We start from the raw sequence: 16,449 nt of genomic DNA, 5'->3' as shown, positions 1-16,449 counted from the left end.
TAACCAGGAGAAAAATTAACCACTAGAAACAGATGCAAAATAATAGACAAGTACATTAAAATAACTGCTATAAAATAAGTTGCACATGTTCAAGAATATAGGGAAAAATGAACATAATTAGCAAAATGAAAAATACAGAAAACTGAAGTAAAACTTCTAGATGAAAAATAAAATTTCTGAAATGAAAAATGTAACAGAGAGATTAATAACAGGTTGGTACTACAGAAGAATATGTCCGTGAACTTCAAGACATGGCAAAGAAATGGTCCAGGACACAACAAACAGAATAGAGAAGACGGGAGAGACTAACAGAGCATTTAGGAACCTGTGAGACAAAATCAGCTGTTTTCAGATACATGTAACTAGAGTTCCAAAAGAGGAGGGAATGCAAATAGCATTTGGAGAGATAATGGCTGAAAAAAAAATCCAAATTTGATGAAAATTACAAACCACAGAGCTCAAAAATCCCAAACAGAATAAACAAAGAAAACCATACCAATGTGTACCGCATAACAATATTGCTGAAAAACCAGTGCTAAAGAGGGGGAAAAAAGTAAGAAGAAAAGACATTACAGAAAAACAAAAACAGAAATGACAGCTGACATCTGGTCTGAGCTTGTGCTAGCCAGAAGACAACACAGTGACATGTTTAAAGCACCAAAAGAAAAATCTGTTAGTTTAGAATTTTGTACCCAGAGAAAATATCTTTCAGAAATAAAAGTGAAATCACAATTTCTAGGCCAAGAAAAGCTGACAGAATTTATTGCCAGCAGACCTGCACTACGTGAAATTTTTAAAGGAAGTTTAGTTAGAAGGAAATTATATCAGATGGGAATTTTTTAAAAAATATTTTATTTATTTATTTGACAGAGATCACAAGTAGGCAGAGAGGCAGGCAGAGAGAGGAGGAAGCAGGCTCCACGCCGAGCAGAGAGCCTGATGAGGGCCTCTATCCCAGGACCCTGGGATCATGACCTGAGCCGGAGTCAGAGGCTTAACCCACTGAGCCACCTAGGCACCCACCAGATGGAAATTTTTACACAGAGGAGTAAAAATAATAACCTGAAATGGTCAATAGATGGATAAATATCCTCACTTTTAATTGCCTTTTTTTTTAATTGGCTATTTAGCGGCGCCTGGGTGGCTCAGTTGTTAAGTATCCGCCTTCCGCTCAGGGAATGATCCCAGTGTCCTTGGATAGAGCCCTGCATCAGGTCCCCTGCTCGGCAGAAAGCCTGCTTCTTCCTCTCTCAGTCCCCGTTCTTGTGTTCCCTCTCTCAGTGTCTCTCTGTCAAATGAATAAATAAATATCTTTTTTTTTTTTTTTTTAAAGGCTGTTGGGGCCCCTGCATGGCTCTGTGGGTTAAGCCTCTGCCTTTAGCTCAGGTCATGATCTCAGGGTCCTGGGATTGAGCCCTGCATCGGGCTCCCTGCTCAGCGGGAGGCCTGCTTCTCCCTCTCTGCCTGCTGCTCTGCCTACTTGTGATCTCTCTCTCTGTCAAATAAATAGGTGAAATCTTAAAAAAAAAAAAAAAAGGGCACGGGTGCCTGTGTGGCTCAGTGGGGTAAAGCCTCTGCCTTCGGCTCGGGTCATGATCTCAGGGTCCTGGGATCGAGTCCTGCATCGGGCTCTCTGCTCAGCGGGGAGCCTGCTTCCCCCTCTCTCTGCCTGCCTCTCTGCCTACTTGTGATCTCTGTCTGTCAAATAAATATTAAAATAAAATCTTTAAAAAAAAAGGCAAAAGTGACAATATATGCTGGGCCTTATAATACTTGTAGAGGTAAATCAGTGAAAACAGTAGCACAAAGGATGGGAGGAGAGCAACGGAAATACGCTATCCCTGCACCTAACGCAGCGTAGTAGTGTTTGCGGGTAAAACTCTGATGAGTTAAAGATCGCTGTCCTATCCACAAAATCTGTCATGGGTCGGAGAAGAAGGAAACATTAATGCCAATATGAGGGATGTAAAAAAGGGTCCCACTACAGACCCTAAAGACATTGAAAGGGTAGTAAGAGTAAAATTGTGAATAATTTTATACCAATAAATTTGACTTTTTTTTTTTTTTTTTTTTAATTTGTTTGACAGACACAGTGAGAGAGGGAACACGATCAGGGAGAGAACAGGAGAAGGAAAAGCAGGCTTCCCGCCAAGCAAGGAGCCCAATGTGGGACTTGATCCCAACACCCTGGGATCACTGAGCTGAAAGCAGACACTTAAAAGACTGAGGTCACCCAGGTGCCCCTAAATTTGACAACTTAAACAAAAACATTTTTTGAAAAACACAAACCATCAAAGCTAACTCAGGAAGAAATATGTAACTTTCATTATTCTGTATTTACTAAAGAAATTGAATTGGTAATGAAAATCCTTTGGGGCGCCCGAGTGGCTCAGTCAGTTAAATGTCTGCCTTTGGCTCCATTCATGATCTCAGGGTTCTGAAAATGAGGAGGGAATGTTTCCTATCTCATTCTGTGAGCCAGCGCTGGACTGAAAGGAAGACAAGACAAGAACTTACAGTAAAGCAAAACCACCAAGTGCATTAGTCTTACACACATCTTCCATACATGGTAGCAGATAGAATCCATGTAGAAACATATAAAAAGGATATTACTTAATGATCACGTGAGGTTTATCTCAGGAGTGAGAAATTGGCTTAACACTGGAAAATCAATCCCTGTAATCCACCAGCGTAACATATCAAACACAGAAAAACAAGAAGCACAGAGATGGAAATGTGGGAAGCACAAAGGGAAGGCAGGAGACACAGGAAGTCGGGACTAAGGCTCATGTAATTGGCTCTAGAAGGAGACGTGAGGGCCAGGACAGAAGCAGTGCTTGAAAAGATAATGGCTGAAATCTCTCCAGAAAGTTGAAATGCGGCAAACCACAATGGTAAGACGTTCAACAAATGACTGACAAGATATCCTAAGTAAAAAGAAATCCACACGCAAACACAGGGCCGTGAAGCACATGATTACACAGAGGAACAGCAGCTGGATTCCTGACACCGGCCCTGAGAGCCACACGGCACTCGGAGTGATAGTCAGTAGGAGAAAGGAAGGGATTCTCTCTCTAACCAAAATGATTGAATGTTATGTAAAATGTTAATGGTGACAAAAGTACGTGCTCATGTGTAAACACGCAGTGGTGGGACATAGGCTGGAAATACGATGAATGGAGTTAACACTTTAAAGTCCTTGCTGTCTGGGAGAAGGGTAAGATAGGGCTGTGAGAAGAAGCCGCACATTGTCATTTCTAAAGTAATCATTAAAAGAGTAAAAACAGAACCTGTACCTTCTAGATGACAGAGAAGAGGGAGTTAGGATAACATTCCTAAAGGAGGCGGATAGCCCCTGGTAAAATAGCAGAAGGAAATCTACATATGCGGGTTGGCTTCCAGGGCCAATAGAGTAAATTTCCATTTAAAGGCAAAGATACCAAGATTTTTCAAAATATTTTTTTAAAAATCCAACTATATACTGTTTTCAAGAAATTCATCTAAAGGAATTCAGAAATGTTGAAAGTAAAATGATGACAAAAATAAACTATGCAAACACCGAGAACAAGAATGTGTAGTATTAGACAAAATATATTTTAAGGCAAAAAGCAGGACCAGAGTATCGTTTCACAGTGGGCCACTGTAGGTCCTGTGACAAAATAAATAGCTTATCATAAACAGGTTCTTTTCTTGCTCACACAAAGTCCAGGATAGGTAGTCCTAGTTGGCAGATGGCTTTCCACATGATTGAGTTCTTTGGGAAAGAGAATCTTGTAGTCCCAGAGGAGGAAGAAAAGACTTCATTAATTTGACTCTGTGTGTTCACAGAAACCAGCTCTGGCCAGGGTGTAAGGAAGGAGGCTCGCACTGGCCAGGCCTGACCGGCACACGTCTGCCTGTGCCTGGGGGGTCGGAGTCAGTGTCTCTGGAAGCTGGTGGACGGAGATGAGGGAGTTCATTAAGCCTGATGAGAAGTGGTAGCCCAGTAGCTGCTGGAGAGATGAACAGGAAGGAGCTTGTTGCAAAATTAAAAGTGCATTGTGGCAGGGGTGTCTGACTCTTGACCTCAGCTCTGGTGTTGATTCAGGGCCCTGAGTCCCAGCCCTATGCTGGGCTCCATGCTGGCCTTGGAGCCTACTTTAAAAAAAAAAAAAAAAAAAAAATTGCATTGCAGCAATTGTCAGATGTAAAATTTTTACAAATGTAAGAAATGTAAATGTTAATAAAAATTTTTTTTAAGAGCTAAAGAAAGAGAGAGTAGGGGAGGGGCAGGGGGAGGGAGAGTAAGAATCTTGAGCAGGCCACACACCCTGCACACAGCCCAAAGCAGAACTCGATTGTACGATTATAACTTGAACCAAAATCAAGAATCAGACGCTTAATGGACTGAGCCACCCAGGCGCCCCTATTCAAAATAATTTTAAAATTCAATGTAGTGAAGAATTCTTAGGGTACCACTATACAGCCATTCAGTTAGCAAGAATTAAAAAACTGGACAAGTCTTGTTGAAGTAGTTGAGCACCAGAAACACTCTCATACACTTCTGATGGGGGTATAAATTGTTACAACTGCTTTGGAAAATAGTTTGGCTTTATGTAGCAAAGGTGTATCCCATTTCTAGGTCTGTACCCCAGAGAAATACATGCTCACTGTGCTTAAGATGGCTGCGCCACGGAGATCTGTTCGTAGTGTCTTTGCTCCAAGGCAGAAACTACCCAGGGGACAGGGGAATGGATAAGTAAATTAGTGTATTTTTACACAATGGTGTGCTACACGGCAATGAAAATAAATACCAGGTACAGCCCCAGAGGTGGAGTGGAAAAAAAAAAAGAGAGAGAGAGAAAGAGTACATACAATATAATTCTGTGTATAGAAATTACAAATTTTGGCAAAAATATTCTGTATCAGTGTGGCGTGCCTAGATGCTGCATCTAAAGGAAGGTAAGAAAGCGATAACCGTAAAGGTTATAGTTGCTGCTCACGGCGGAAGGTGGGGGTGGGGGGTCAGAGAGAGGTACCCTGCCGTTTTGGGGTTTCAGCAGTGTTTGTTCCTTCCTAGGCCTGGATGGTTGTTGGACTAGTGTTTGTGTACCGAACATAGTGTTGACCGTGCTTTGTGTGTGTGTGTGCAGTACTTCATGATAAAAGTTATTTTAAAATTAAAATAGTCTGAAGATATCCAGACTTTGTAATTTGTGTCCACATAAATTGTAATGTGGAAAATCCAAAACACATGTTTCTATAGAGTGGTTAAAATGGTTTCTTTTCTTTCTTTTCTTTTCTTTTTTTTTTTAAGATTTTATTTATTTATTTGACAGAGAGGGATCACAAGTAGGCAGAGAGGCAGGCAGAGAGAGGGGGAAGCAGGCTCCCTGCTGAGCAGAGAGCCGGATGCAGGACTCGATCCCAGGACCCTGAGATCATGACCCAAGCTGAAGGCAGAGGCTTAACCCACTGAGCCACCCAGGCGCCCCAAAAAGTTTTCTTTAAACTTCTTTCCTTTTTTTTTTTGAGATTTTTAAAAATTTTTATTTGAGAAAGAGAGAGAGAGAGCATGAGAGGAGAGGGTCAGAGGGAGAAGCAGACTCCCCATAGAGCCACGAGCCCGATGCAGGACTCGATCCTGGAGTTCCGGGATCATGACCCAAGCTGAAGGCAGTTGCCCAACCAGTGAGCCACCCAGGCACCTAAACTTCTTTCTTGATCATTCTTTTTAATTTACATTTTTGAAATTCTATTTTTAAAACATTTAAAAATGTTCCCAGTGGAGTTGACCCAGTATTATCATTACTCCCCAGGTGAGAGACCCCAGCAGGCTCCTTGAAGAAGGGCAGGATCGGCGCTGCTTTGCTTCTTTCTTGACCGAAGTCTCTTCCTGCTAGACCGTGCTTTGCTCTATCTTCCTCGCAGCGTATGACACACAGGTACGTCTCTGGAAAATTTTAATTTAGATTTCTTTTTGCAGCTGGAACTTGTTTGCTTTTTCATAAAAATAAAGTGATTGAAACATCCTGAACTTACTCATTTTTGGCTTTAGCAGTTTCCTCTGTGACAGGCCTATTTGAGTAACTACTGCACATATGGCACCGTATTTGGTGTGTGTCTAACCTTATTGTTATTTCTCATTTTTTTAAACCGGCATTACACTTTGAGAATAATCATCATTACACCTGATGGCCCAGTAATGATGAATGTGTTTGAAACCCGGGGCAGGGCTAGGGGTTTCTGCCTTATAGGCCTGCCCTCCGCAGCAGGACGTTCACCGAGGGCAGGGAGGCCTTCCCAGCTCAGATTGCAGCTTTTTAAAAAATTTTTTTTCTAATTTTATTTGACAGAGAGAGAAATCACAAGTAGGCAGAGAGAAAGCCCGAGAGAGAGGGTAGCAGGCTCCCTGTTGAGCAGAGAGCCAGATGCGGCCTTGATCCCAGGACCCTGAGACCATGACCTTGAGCCAAAAGCAGAGGCTTAACTCACTGAGCCACCCTGGCGCCCCAGATTGCAGCTTTTGATGCTTGAACTGTTTGCTTCCTAACTGTTGTTCTCTAGGAGTTTGAAAGGAAACAAAGTACTCTGTTTTGGTCTCTAATTTGTGATTGAGTAGCACTTTATACTTGAAATTAAGAACTCTTTACTATGTTAGAACAGTAAAATGAATATAAAATGGATTTGAAATAGTTGCATCCAAAGTGAGTTTTAATATATAGCTATTTCTTTCTTTTTCTTTTTTTTTTTTTAATTTGACAGACAGAGATCACAAGAAGGCAGAGAGGCAGGCAGGGTGCGGGGAGGCAGGCTCCCTGCTGAGCAGAAATCCTGACACGGGGCTTGACCCCAGGACCCTGGGATCATGACCTGAGCCAAAGTCTGAGGCTTTAACCCACTGAGCCACCCAGGCGCCCCTATATATAACTATTTCTGATAAATTCGAAGTATAAAGAAAACTATTTTAAAAATTACTCATAACCACAGGCCCACTCAGTTTTGCTCTGCTGTCTGAGTTTTTCAGTTTGTGTGGGGCGGGGTTCAAGCAGTGACAGCAGCCAGCCGCGAGCCCCTTGGGTGTCTTCTCTCCCCCGACGGCCCCTCCCCATCCCTTTTCTTCCGTGCGTTTTCTCAGTTGCGTGTCCGTAGGCCGAGGTTTCCCGTGTTGACTTTTGCCCTCTCTACTGAGCGTGGTCTTCTGTCCTCTGCATCTCCTGTGACGTGGCAGGTGGATCCGTGGCTGTGGCCCGCCCCAGCCTGGGACCACACGTCCTTCAGTGGAGCCCTCAGCGTGTGGTCGTGGCTCGGGGCCAGCGCTGCTCAGTGCCTAGCTGCAGTCCCCAGAGGTCATGAAATGACGCTGTTTGCGCTCGGTCATTCGCTTGGCCTTGAGTAGCTGAAATATTTGGATAGATAGAAACTTAACGTGGGTGAGTATATGGTTACCCTAAGGGACAGTTCAGATAGGAAGGGAGAGTCGATGCCGTTCTTTTTCTTTATCAGGTCTCCAGACAATGAGATGGTTCTGCGGCCACTCCCAGAGTGACCCTTGACTGTTTGAAGTAGCGTGCCAAAGTCAGGAACGTAGACCTCTGGGCTCTGTTTAAATCCTTTGCAGTTAGGATTCTCACAGATGCTCACCTCGAGCCACCGTGGCCGGTGGCGCCTCGCTGAGTACGCTCCGCTGTCCTTCCGGGGCCCCTACTCCTCCTTCCCTTGCCCTCTCTGCTGCTGTAGCGAGTTCCAGACTCCTGCTATACACAGTTTTGCCTCACACCTGGCATTGCCTCTTTCTCTGAACAGCTCTGGTTCCCTTTTGTAGAAAATCTTCTCTTGAGACCACACTCTGGGTGCTGGGGACACTCCCTGCTATAGGGCTGGTTATTGTTTCCAGATCTTTTGGAAGGACAGCCTGGCAAATGTGCTTTTTAAGTGAAAATAACATGAGTTCATACTGATGTTTATTTCAAATTTAGTATTATTTGGTTTTTACTTCTTTGTATTTATATTGATGTATCTTTTCTCTAATGCTGAAAACCTTGGTTCCTAATAGCATCAGCATCATTACTTGTTTTATCCTATAAAATCTACGTGATAGTTTTAGAATAACAGTACCAATGTATTACCAATAGTATGATTCCTGAAAACAGTTTGGAGTTTTCTGTAGTTTTTTTTTTTTTATCCTTATAGTCTATATCCCTAGAGAAGTATACCTAATTTGCCAAATTAAGTTTTAAAGTCACCAAGCCAGCCCCTTAGTGTGCCAGCAATTTGTTTAGACAGTCATATTTGTTTTTTGTTTTTTTTTTTTTTTAAGTTGAAGGAATAGCTTCTTTTAAAATTTTGTTGTAAGTTATAAAACATTTTCATTGTTCCAAATCAAAATTAAATATTTTAATTTAATAATTAATTTAAATATTTACAGAAGTCAGGCTTCCATTCCTAATCCTTATACCCTGTTTGTTCTTTCCTCTGTAGTGTAAGTATGTGTGTGCACACAGTCCTCTTTCTTAGAGATTGGTAGCATATGGTACAGCTTTCCTCCATGTTGTTTCCTGAGCAGAAACAGCAGGTCGCGAGGCCCACACGGGAGCGTACAGGGCTGCTCCTCACTCCTTTCTGCGCAGCTGTGTAGTACTCCATCATGTTGGATGTAGGACGGAAAAAAGCTTATTCTTCAAAATATGTTGGCTTTAGTCTATATGTTTCTCCTGTGTATGAATGTCATCAATTTTGCTCTTTAATCAGCTGCCGATTTCTTAGTAATTTGGGGACCTTGCAAGCACACTGCGTGTCTGTGCCTGGTTTTCCTGATGTGTACAATGTGAGGTTTGGACTAGAAGCTTGAGGTGGGTTATTTTAGCTGAAAGACTGCAGATAAGTAAACTGAATCTAAGAGCATCTCCCTAGCAACAGAGCACGCACCCGGGGCGCCTGGCTGGCTCGCACAGGAGCATGCGACACTTGATCGTGAGCCCCGTGTTGGTGTGGAGATTACTTAAAAAAAAATAGAATCTTAAAAAACAAGTGTGCACCCTGTATCCACAGAAGTGGTGCCGACGGGGCGTGAGCTCAGGAGTGCTGAAGCCCGCAGGTCTCAGTCAGAATAAGGAGGCAGATACGGTTCTGCTGGGGCGACCCCCGAGGTGGGAGCAGGTTGTTGGGGCGGACGCACAGATGTGTTGGATAGGAACGGGAAGCACCGAGGAGGGCAGATTTCATGTTGGCTGCATTAAATACAAGGGCCCGTGGAGCAGGGCAGACAGAGCCAGGTGGTCTGGGAGCTCAGAGAGGAGGCTTGTGGACAGGTCTGCTGGGTGAGGCCTTTGCGATTGGTCAGCATGAGTGTGCGGGGGGCGTGGGGGGGAGGGGGTTCACGTCAGCACCCGAACAGCCCCTGCCTTTAAACCCTAGGCAGAACTGGGGGGTCTGCTCAAGAGATTGGTTGGGGGGCAGCATTGCCGTAAGAGCCAGTGCTTGTGAAATCTCATGCTTTATTCTCAAGGTTGACTTAAATATTGTAATCCAGTCCTTCATGTGGCCATGTTTTATGTTTTTCACTTATATTTTCAAGTAAAGTTGATGCTCCAAGGAAATGAACCTTATCACACGCGTGCAGCTGCCTCAGCCTCCTGTCCAGGCTCAGCCGCAGGGCCGCGTCCACCTGGACTTGGCTCTTTCTGGCTTGTCGGATGCCCTGGCCCTCAGCCTGTCTCCCTCCCAGATGGCAGGACTCTGGCCCTGGGCCAGGAGAGGCGCAGCTTCTTCGCACAGTCGGGGTTGAATCAGTGCTAAAAAGGATCCCTAAATCAAGGGAGACTGGCCATGCTGGGCTTCACATAGCTCTGTTTTCCCAAGGGATTTAAGAGCAAGTTTTATGCTGTGGTTTAATCTGGTTCTTTCCCAGCTGTGAGCCCATGGCTGGCTGGCCTCATCGCCCCTCCCCCCAGTCTCTCTCTCTCTCTGAAGTGGGGCTTTTCATACGTGGTTATGATCTGCCTGTTTGTTTGGAGAAGAATCAAGTCTTCTCGATTCTCCTGTCTTCTGTACTTGGCCCGTGTGTCAGCTCCAGGCCCTCTCCCCCAGCAGAGCATTTGGCATCAGGTATGATGAAAAGAGCCTGTGCTGAAATGTTTGCATAAACACGGTTCCCAGCAAACTTTTTTTTTTTAATCAGCAGGGCACACCTGTCTGTTTATGGTTTTCTCTCTTCTCTTTTTATTGGCATTACTTAGATGATACTTTCCATTGCCCTGCTGGGCTTGGTGTCGAGCTCGTTCTCCTACATGCACGTTGTGAGAAGTACTGACGTGCTGGCAGGAACCATTTTCTCTGTTTATCTGATGCTTCCCTTTTTTGGTTTTCCCCGGGCTTTCCAGTACTTGGAACACCCTTTTGTCAGCAGATGTGCTTTGGTTTCCAATTTCCAATCTCCCAAGTAGGAAGTAGCTCAACTGAAGTCGCAAGTAGGGAAGAGAAGTCGTTAGGAGCAATGAAGGCGCAGAGGAAAGGCAGAGGAATCCAGTCCGGCTCTTTGCTGTGCCCCGAGGTCCAGGGATGGCTCAGCTGTGTGAGGGGCTTCCTGCCGAGCTGACTGCAGACCCACATTCTGTGAAAGGACGGTTTTTCTGAGTAGAGATTGTTGCGTTTGAATAAACATATGGCCTCAAAATACAATAAATTCGTGCCTAAACATGCAGCAAAAGTAAATAATGTAATAATGGTTCCGCTCAGAGGACATGGCAGAGTGGGAGTTCTGGGGTAAGAAGGCCAGGCGCCTGGCCAGGCCCTGCTGCTTGGAGCCGGCCCAGGCCAACACCTCCAGAGTGGCTGCTTCCCGGTGGCTTCTACTCTTGGCTTCTCTTCTGCTCCCAGAGAATCCGGACTCCCCTGGCACCATTTCTCAGTCACATCCCTTCCCTACCTTATAGTCTCTGTTGTGCTCTCTTTTCTTTGTGTTATCTGTTGTTTCTGTTCAGCAGAACATTTTTCCTGATGTGTTTGGAAGCAGACCTCTTCCCACACTTGATGATGAAGAGATATGCTGGCGGTAGCATCAGGTTCTCATCACTGGCGTGGCCCAGTGTGCTGACCAGAGGCACGTGTGTCCACTCCAGAGGTGGTAACCCCCAGGCTGCTTCCCCAGACTGGCCTGTCAGATGTTAGTCCGCTTGTGCCCAAGTCACCCTTCCTCCACCACCTCTAATGTATCGGACTGAGCATTATTTTTCAACACAATTATTGTAAATATTACAGGATTTAATTAACCTGTAATTGTCACATCTAAATTTTAGAATTAAGGTAGAATTTAACTATTTTTATACCCATGTATAAGCAAATGAAATAAAGATATATTTAAATCAAGAAACCTAATCAGAGGTTTTCACGATCACATATTTTGGAAAGTTCCAAAGATGTGACTTTCCTAACATTGTTGCTTCTGGTGCTCAGCCTACGTGCAGAGCCCGCATTGGGATGCTTGGCCTGTCTGTAGCCTGGTGTGGATGTCCCGATGCAGCTGCAGGTTAGAAAGTGCCATCGTGGAAAAAATTTTTAGCATTTTTAGTAAATGTGTTTGTAGGAACTTTTTTTTTACAGTGGTTTTTCATTTGGGGCTTTTGAACATGGTATCAGCTTTTGTAACTGTACTCACACCAGATACTGCTGTTCCTGTCTGGCCGGCCCCAGCGGATGCCCACGTGCCATGTGCACGGGCGCTCAGCAGGGCGTGGCATGTTGATGTTGGCACTCATCCTTTGGCCACTTGTTTCCCCTTATTTCTCTCTATTTGATTTAAAACATTATTAGCTCAAGTTAGTTTCTTGGTGTCTTTTAGCATCTTTACCACTCTCAACTTTTAATTTTTTTTTTAAATATTTTATTTATTTATTTGACAGAGCAAAGATCACAATAGGCAGAGAGGCAGGCAGAGAGAGAGAGAGGGAAGCAGGCTCCCTGCTGAGCAGAGAGTCCAATGTGGAACTTGATCCCAGGATCCTGAGATCATGACCTGAGCCGAAGGCAGCGGCTTAACCCACTGAGCCACCCAGGTGCCCTCAACTTTTAATTTTTTTTAAAGTTTTATTTGGAAGAGAGAGAGGGGGAACACATGAGCCGGGGTGGGGGGAGCAGAGGGAGAGAGAGAACCTCAAGCAGGCTCTGCGCCAAATGCAGGGTCTAACATGGGGCTTGATCCCAGGATCCTGAGGTCGTGACCTGAACTGAAAATCAGGAGTCAGATGCTTAAGTGACTGAGCCACCCAGGGGCCCCTCAACTTAAAACTTTTTAAAAATACAGGCAGAGATGAGAGGCAGGCAGAGAGAGAGAGAGAGAGAGGAGGAAGCAGGCTCCCCACTGAGCAGAGAGCCCAATGCGAGGCTCGATCCCAGGACCCTGGGATCATGACCTAAGTCAAAGGCAGTGGCTTTAACCCACTGAGCCACCCAGGCGCCCCTAACTTTTGTTTCTTGGTTTTTTTTTTAGTAAAGATTTTATTTATTTTATTTATTTGACACATAGAGACAGTAAGAGAGGGAATATAAGCAGGGGGAGTGAGAGAGGGAGAAGCAGGCTTCCCACTGATCAGGGAGCCCGATGCCAGGATGGATCCCAGGACCCTGGGATCACAACCTGAGCTGAAGGCAGATGCTTAATGACTGAGCCACCCAGAGGCCCCACAACTTCTAATTTTTTTATTAAGGTACATACAGTGATATGAAATTCTTTGGCTCTAAATATAGATAGAATTGTATTACATCAGGTTCAAATGTGCTAGCTTTTTTTTTTTTACATTGTTACTGCTGTTATTTTTATACTTGAAGTTGTTGTGGGTTATTACATTATACTATGTTATGTTTTTTAGTAAGAAAAATTATTTAAACCATTTAAAGTATAGTTCATTGGTTTTTAGTATTTCACAATGTTTTAAGATATCAGCACTATCTAATTCCACAATATTTTCATTCATCCCCCAAAGAAACTCCGTAACCACTAATCTCCCCTCTGTCTCTGGATTTGCCTATTCTGGATATTTCATGTAAATGGAATTATGTGGCATGTGGCCTTCTGTTTCTGCCTTCTTATTTAGCACAATGTTTTTAAGGTTCATTCATGTTGTAGCATGTCTCAGTATTTCATTCGTTTTTATAGTGGAATAATAGTATATTGTGTGAATAGACCACATTTTATTTATCTGGTTATTTCTTTCTGTGCCCCCCCCCCCCGGGGCTATTAATACTATTTGTTTATTATAAATATTGCTGCTTTGAGCATCCACATTCAAGTCTTTGTGCAAACATGTGTTTTTGATTTTCCTGGATATAGACATAGGAATAAAATTTCTGGGTAACTGTTTAACTGTTTGAGGAACTGACAAACTGTTTGCTACAGTGACAGCACCATTTTGTGTTCTCTCCAGTCATGTAGGAAGGTTCCAGTTTCTTTTCTGTCCTCACCAACACTTTGGAATTTTCCATTTTCTTTTACTATAGTCATCCTAGTGGCTGTGAAGTAATATCTCATGATGGTCAGGTTTTTTTAAACATTATTTTTTTAATTGACATAAAATTCACACAACATAAAATTAACCATTTTAAAACGAACAATTCATGCCATTTAGTACATTCACAGTGTTATATAAGCACAACCTATGTGTGGTTCCAAAACATTGTCATCCCCCAAAAGGAAACCCCATACCCATTAAGCAGTTAGTCCTCGCTGCTTTTTCTGTCAACCCCTGGCAGCGACCAGTCTGCTTTGTGTCTCTGTCTGTTTACCTATATGTTTCCCACACATGGGTCACACAGTATGTGTTCTTTTGCTTCTGGTCTCTTTAGTTGAACGTAATGTTTTTCTGGTTCATCCACGGTTTCGCCTGTATCATTGCTTCATTTCTTTTTATGGCTGAATAATGTCCTGTTGTGCGGAGATCCCACGTTGTGTTTACCCATTCCTCTGTCGACAGACACTTTGGTTGTTTCCACCTTATGGGTATTGTGAAGAGTGCTGCTATGAGCATCTGTGTACGTGTGTTTGAGTTTTCGGTTCTTTTGGGTGTGTGTGCCCAGGACCCAGAGATCATGACCTGAGCCAAAGGCAGCTGTTTGGCCGACTGAGCCCCACAGGCGCCCATGGCTTCATATTCTTGATGGCAGCCTTCTGTGCACGGAGGAGTTTGAATTTCATAGAGTCCAGTTTATCTATTTTTTTATTTTGTTGCTTGTGCTTTTGGTGTCATATCTAAGAATTCTTTGCCAAACCCAAGGTTATGAATATTTGCCCCAGTGTTTTCTTTTTTTCTCTTACATTTCAGTTGGTAATCCCATTTGATCCTAGTTTGTACGTAGAGAGTGATATTAAGGCTCCCAGTTCATCTTCTGCCTGTGCTTCCCAGTGTCCCAGAGACCGTTTTGGTTTTTTTCCCCCGCCATTAAATGGTTTGGTATCCTTATGAAAAATCATTTAACCATAGATGTGTGGGTTTATTTCTGGACTCTCTGTTGTATTTCGTTGGTCTATATATCTGTCCTTATGCCCAGTATTACACTGTTATGATTACTGTAGTTTCGAAGTAGTAAGTTTGAGAAGTGTGAGTCTTCCAACTTCATTTTTGTTTTTCAATGTTGTCTTGGCTCTTTGCGGTCCCTTGCAATTCCGTATGAATTCAAGGATCAGATTTTTCATTTCTGTCAAAGAAAGGTCATTAGAGCTTTGATAGGGATTGCATTGCATTGGTGGATCACTTTGGGTAGAGTATTAGGGTTCTCCAGAGGAACAAAACCTGTGTGTGCGTGTGTGCACATGCGTTTGTAAAAAGCTATGTTTATTATAAGGAATTAGCTCTTACTGGTATGGAGGCAAGCAGAGCCCAAGATCTGCGGGGTCATTTGGCTGGCTGCAGAACCAGGAGAGCCAATGGCTTAGTTCCAGCCTGAATCTGAAGGCCTGAAACCTTAAGAGCCAATGGTGTAGTTCCTGTCCAGAGGCAGGCAGGCTCAAAATCCAGAAGAGCCGATATTTCAGTTCAAATCCAGAGGGAGGAGAAAGGCCAATGTCTCAGTTTGAAGGCAGTCAGATAGAATCCTCCTTGCTTGGAGGTGAGTCCACCTTTTTGTTCCGTTCTGGCCTTTGACTGATTGGCTGATGCCCACCATACTGGGGGGGACAGTGTGCTTTACTCAGCCTGCCAATTTGTATGTCAGTGTCGTCCAGCACCCTTACAGAAGCGCCTAGAAATAATGTTTGACCAAGTATCTAGGCACCCCATGGTCCAGTCATGTTAACACATTAATTAACCAACAAGTAATATTGCCATTATAACAATATCAAGTCTGCTAATCCATGTACATAGACTTGTTTGGAGCTAACAAATGTCTTGCTGTTTAATTGTGTCTTCTTTAATCTCACCAACTGTTTTGTAGTTTTCAGTGGACAAATCTTTTACCTCCTTGGTTAAATTTACTCCTGGGTATTTTATTCTTTTGAGTGCTATTGTAAATGGAATTGCTTTTTTAATTTCCTTTTTAGATTATTTATTACTATTGTGTAGATACACAACTGATGTTCCTGTGCCCTGAAACTTTGATAAATTCCTTTATTAGCTCTGGTTTTTCTTGTAAATTCTTTGGGATTTTCTCTATGTAGGACTGTGTCATCTGTAAATGGAAATAATTTTACTTCTTTCTTATTTGGATGCTTTTTACTTCTTTTTCTTGCTCTGGCTAAAGTTTCCAGTATAATGGTGACTAGCAGTGGTGAAAGCGTACATCCTTCCCTTTCTTGCTGATTTTAGGGCGAAAGCTTTCAGTCTTTTGCCATTAAGTGTGAGTTTTTTATAGATATCCTTTATCGTGTTGAGGTAGTTCCCTTTTATTCCTCGTTCTCCGAGGATATTTATAATGAACGGGTGTTAGGTTTTGTCAACTATTTTTTTTCTACATCAGTTGAGATAATTGTATCTTTTTCTCCCTGTTCTATTATTGTGGTATGTTACATTGATTGATTTTCTTACACTGAACCACTCTCGCCTTCCTGGGATAAATCCCACTAGGTCATGGTATGTAATACCTTTAATATACTGTTGGATTCAGTTTTCTATTTTTTTTTTTGTTTGTTTGTTTATTTGACAGAGATCACAAGTAGGCAGAGAGGCAGGCAGGAAGGGGCTGGGGTGGGGGCGGAGCAGGCTCCCTGCTGACCCTGGGGTCATGACCTGAGCTGAAGGCAGAGGCTTTAACCCACTGAGCCACCCAGGTGCCCCAGTTTTCTATTTGTTTTTTTTTTTTGTTGAGAGTCTTCTTCATTTTTGAAGATCAGTTTTGCTAGATGTAGGAGTCTTTTGAACATGTCACGTCATTGTCTTTTTTTTATGCCATTGTCTTCTGTCCTCCATGACTTCTTTTTGTTGTTGTTGAATTTAATTTTTTTCAGTGTTCCGAGATTCATTGTATATGCACCATACCCAGTTC

At 43.2% G+C, this 16,449-nt stretch overlaps 1 protein-coding gene across 13 annotated transcripts in view; it reads left to right on the top strand.

Annotated features, from left to right (window-relative positions):
- TRAF3 (TNF receptor associated factor 3) overlaps positions 1–16,449 on the top strand; it is a 119,126-nt gene that overhangs the window by 58,494 nt on the left and 44,183 nt on the right. For 12 of the 13 annotated variants that reach the window (XM_082737495.1, XM_082737502.1, XM_082737501.1 and 9 more), the window contains one exon: positions 5,799–5,924. The exons of the other annotated variant lie outside the window; for it this stretch is intronic. The gene's annotated coding sequence lies outside the window, so the exon portion shown is untranslated. The remainder of the gene's footprint in view (positions 1–5,798; positions 5,925–16,449) is intronic. 13 annotated transcript variants of the gene reach the window in all.

Source organism: Mustela nivalis, assembly GCF_964662115.1.
Source record: "Mustela nivalis genome assembly, chromosome: 6".
Lineage (NCBI taxonomy): Eukaryota > Metazoa > Chordata > Mammalia > Carnivora > Mustelidae > Mustela > Mustela nivalis.
The sequence above is the reverse complement of the archived record's forward strand: the minus strand, read 5'-3'. Positions and strand labels throughout refer to the sequence as shown.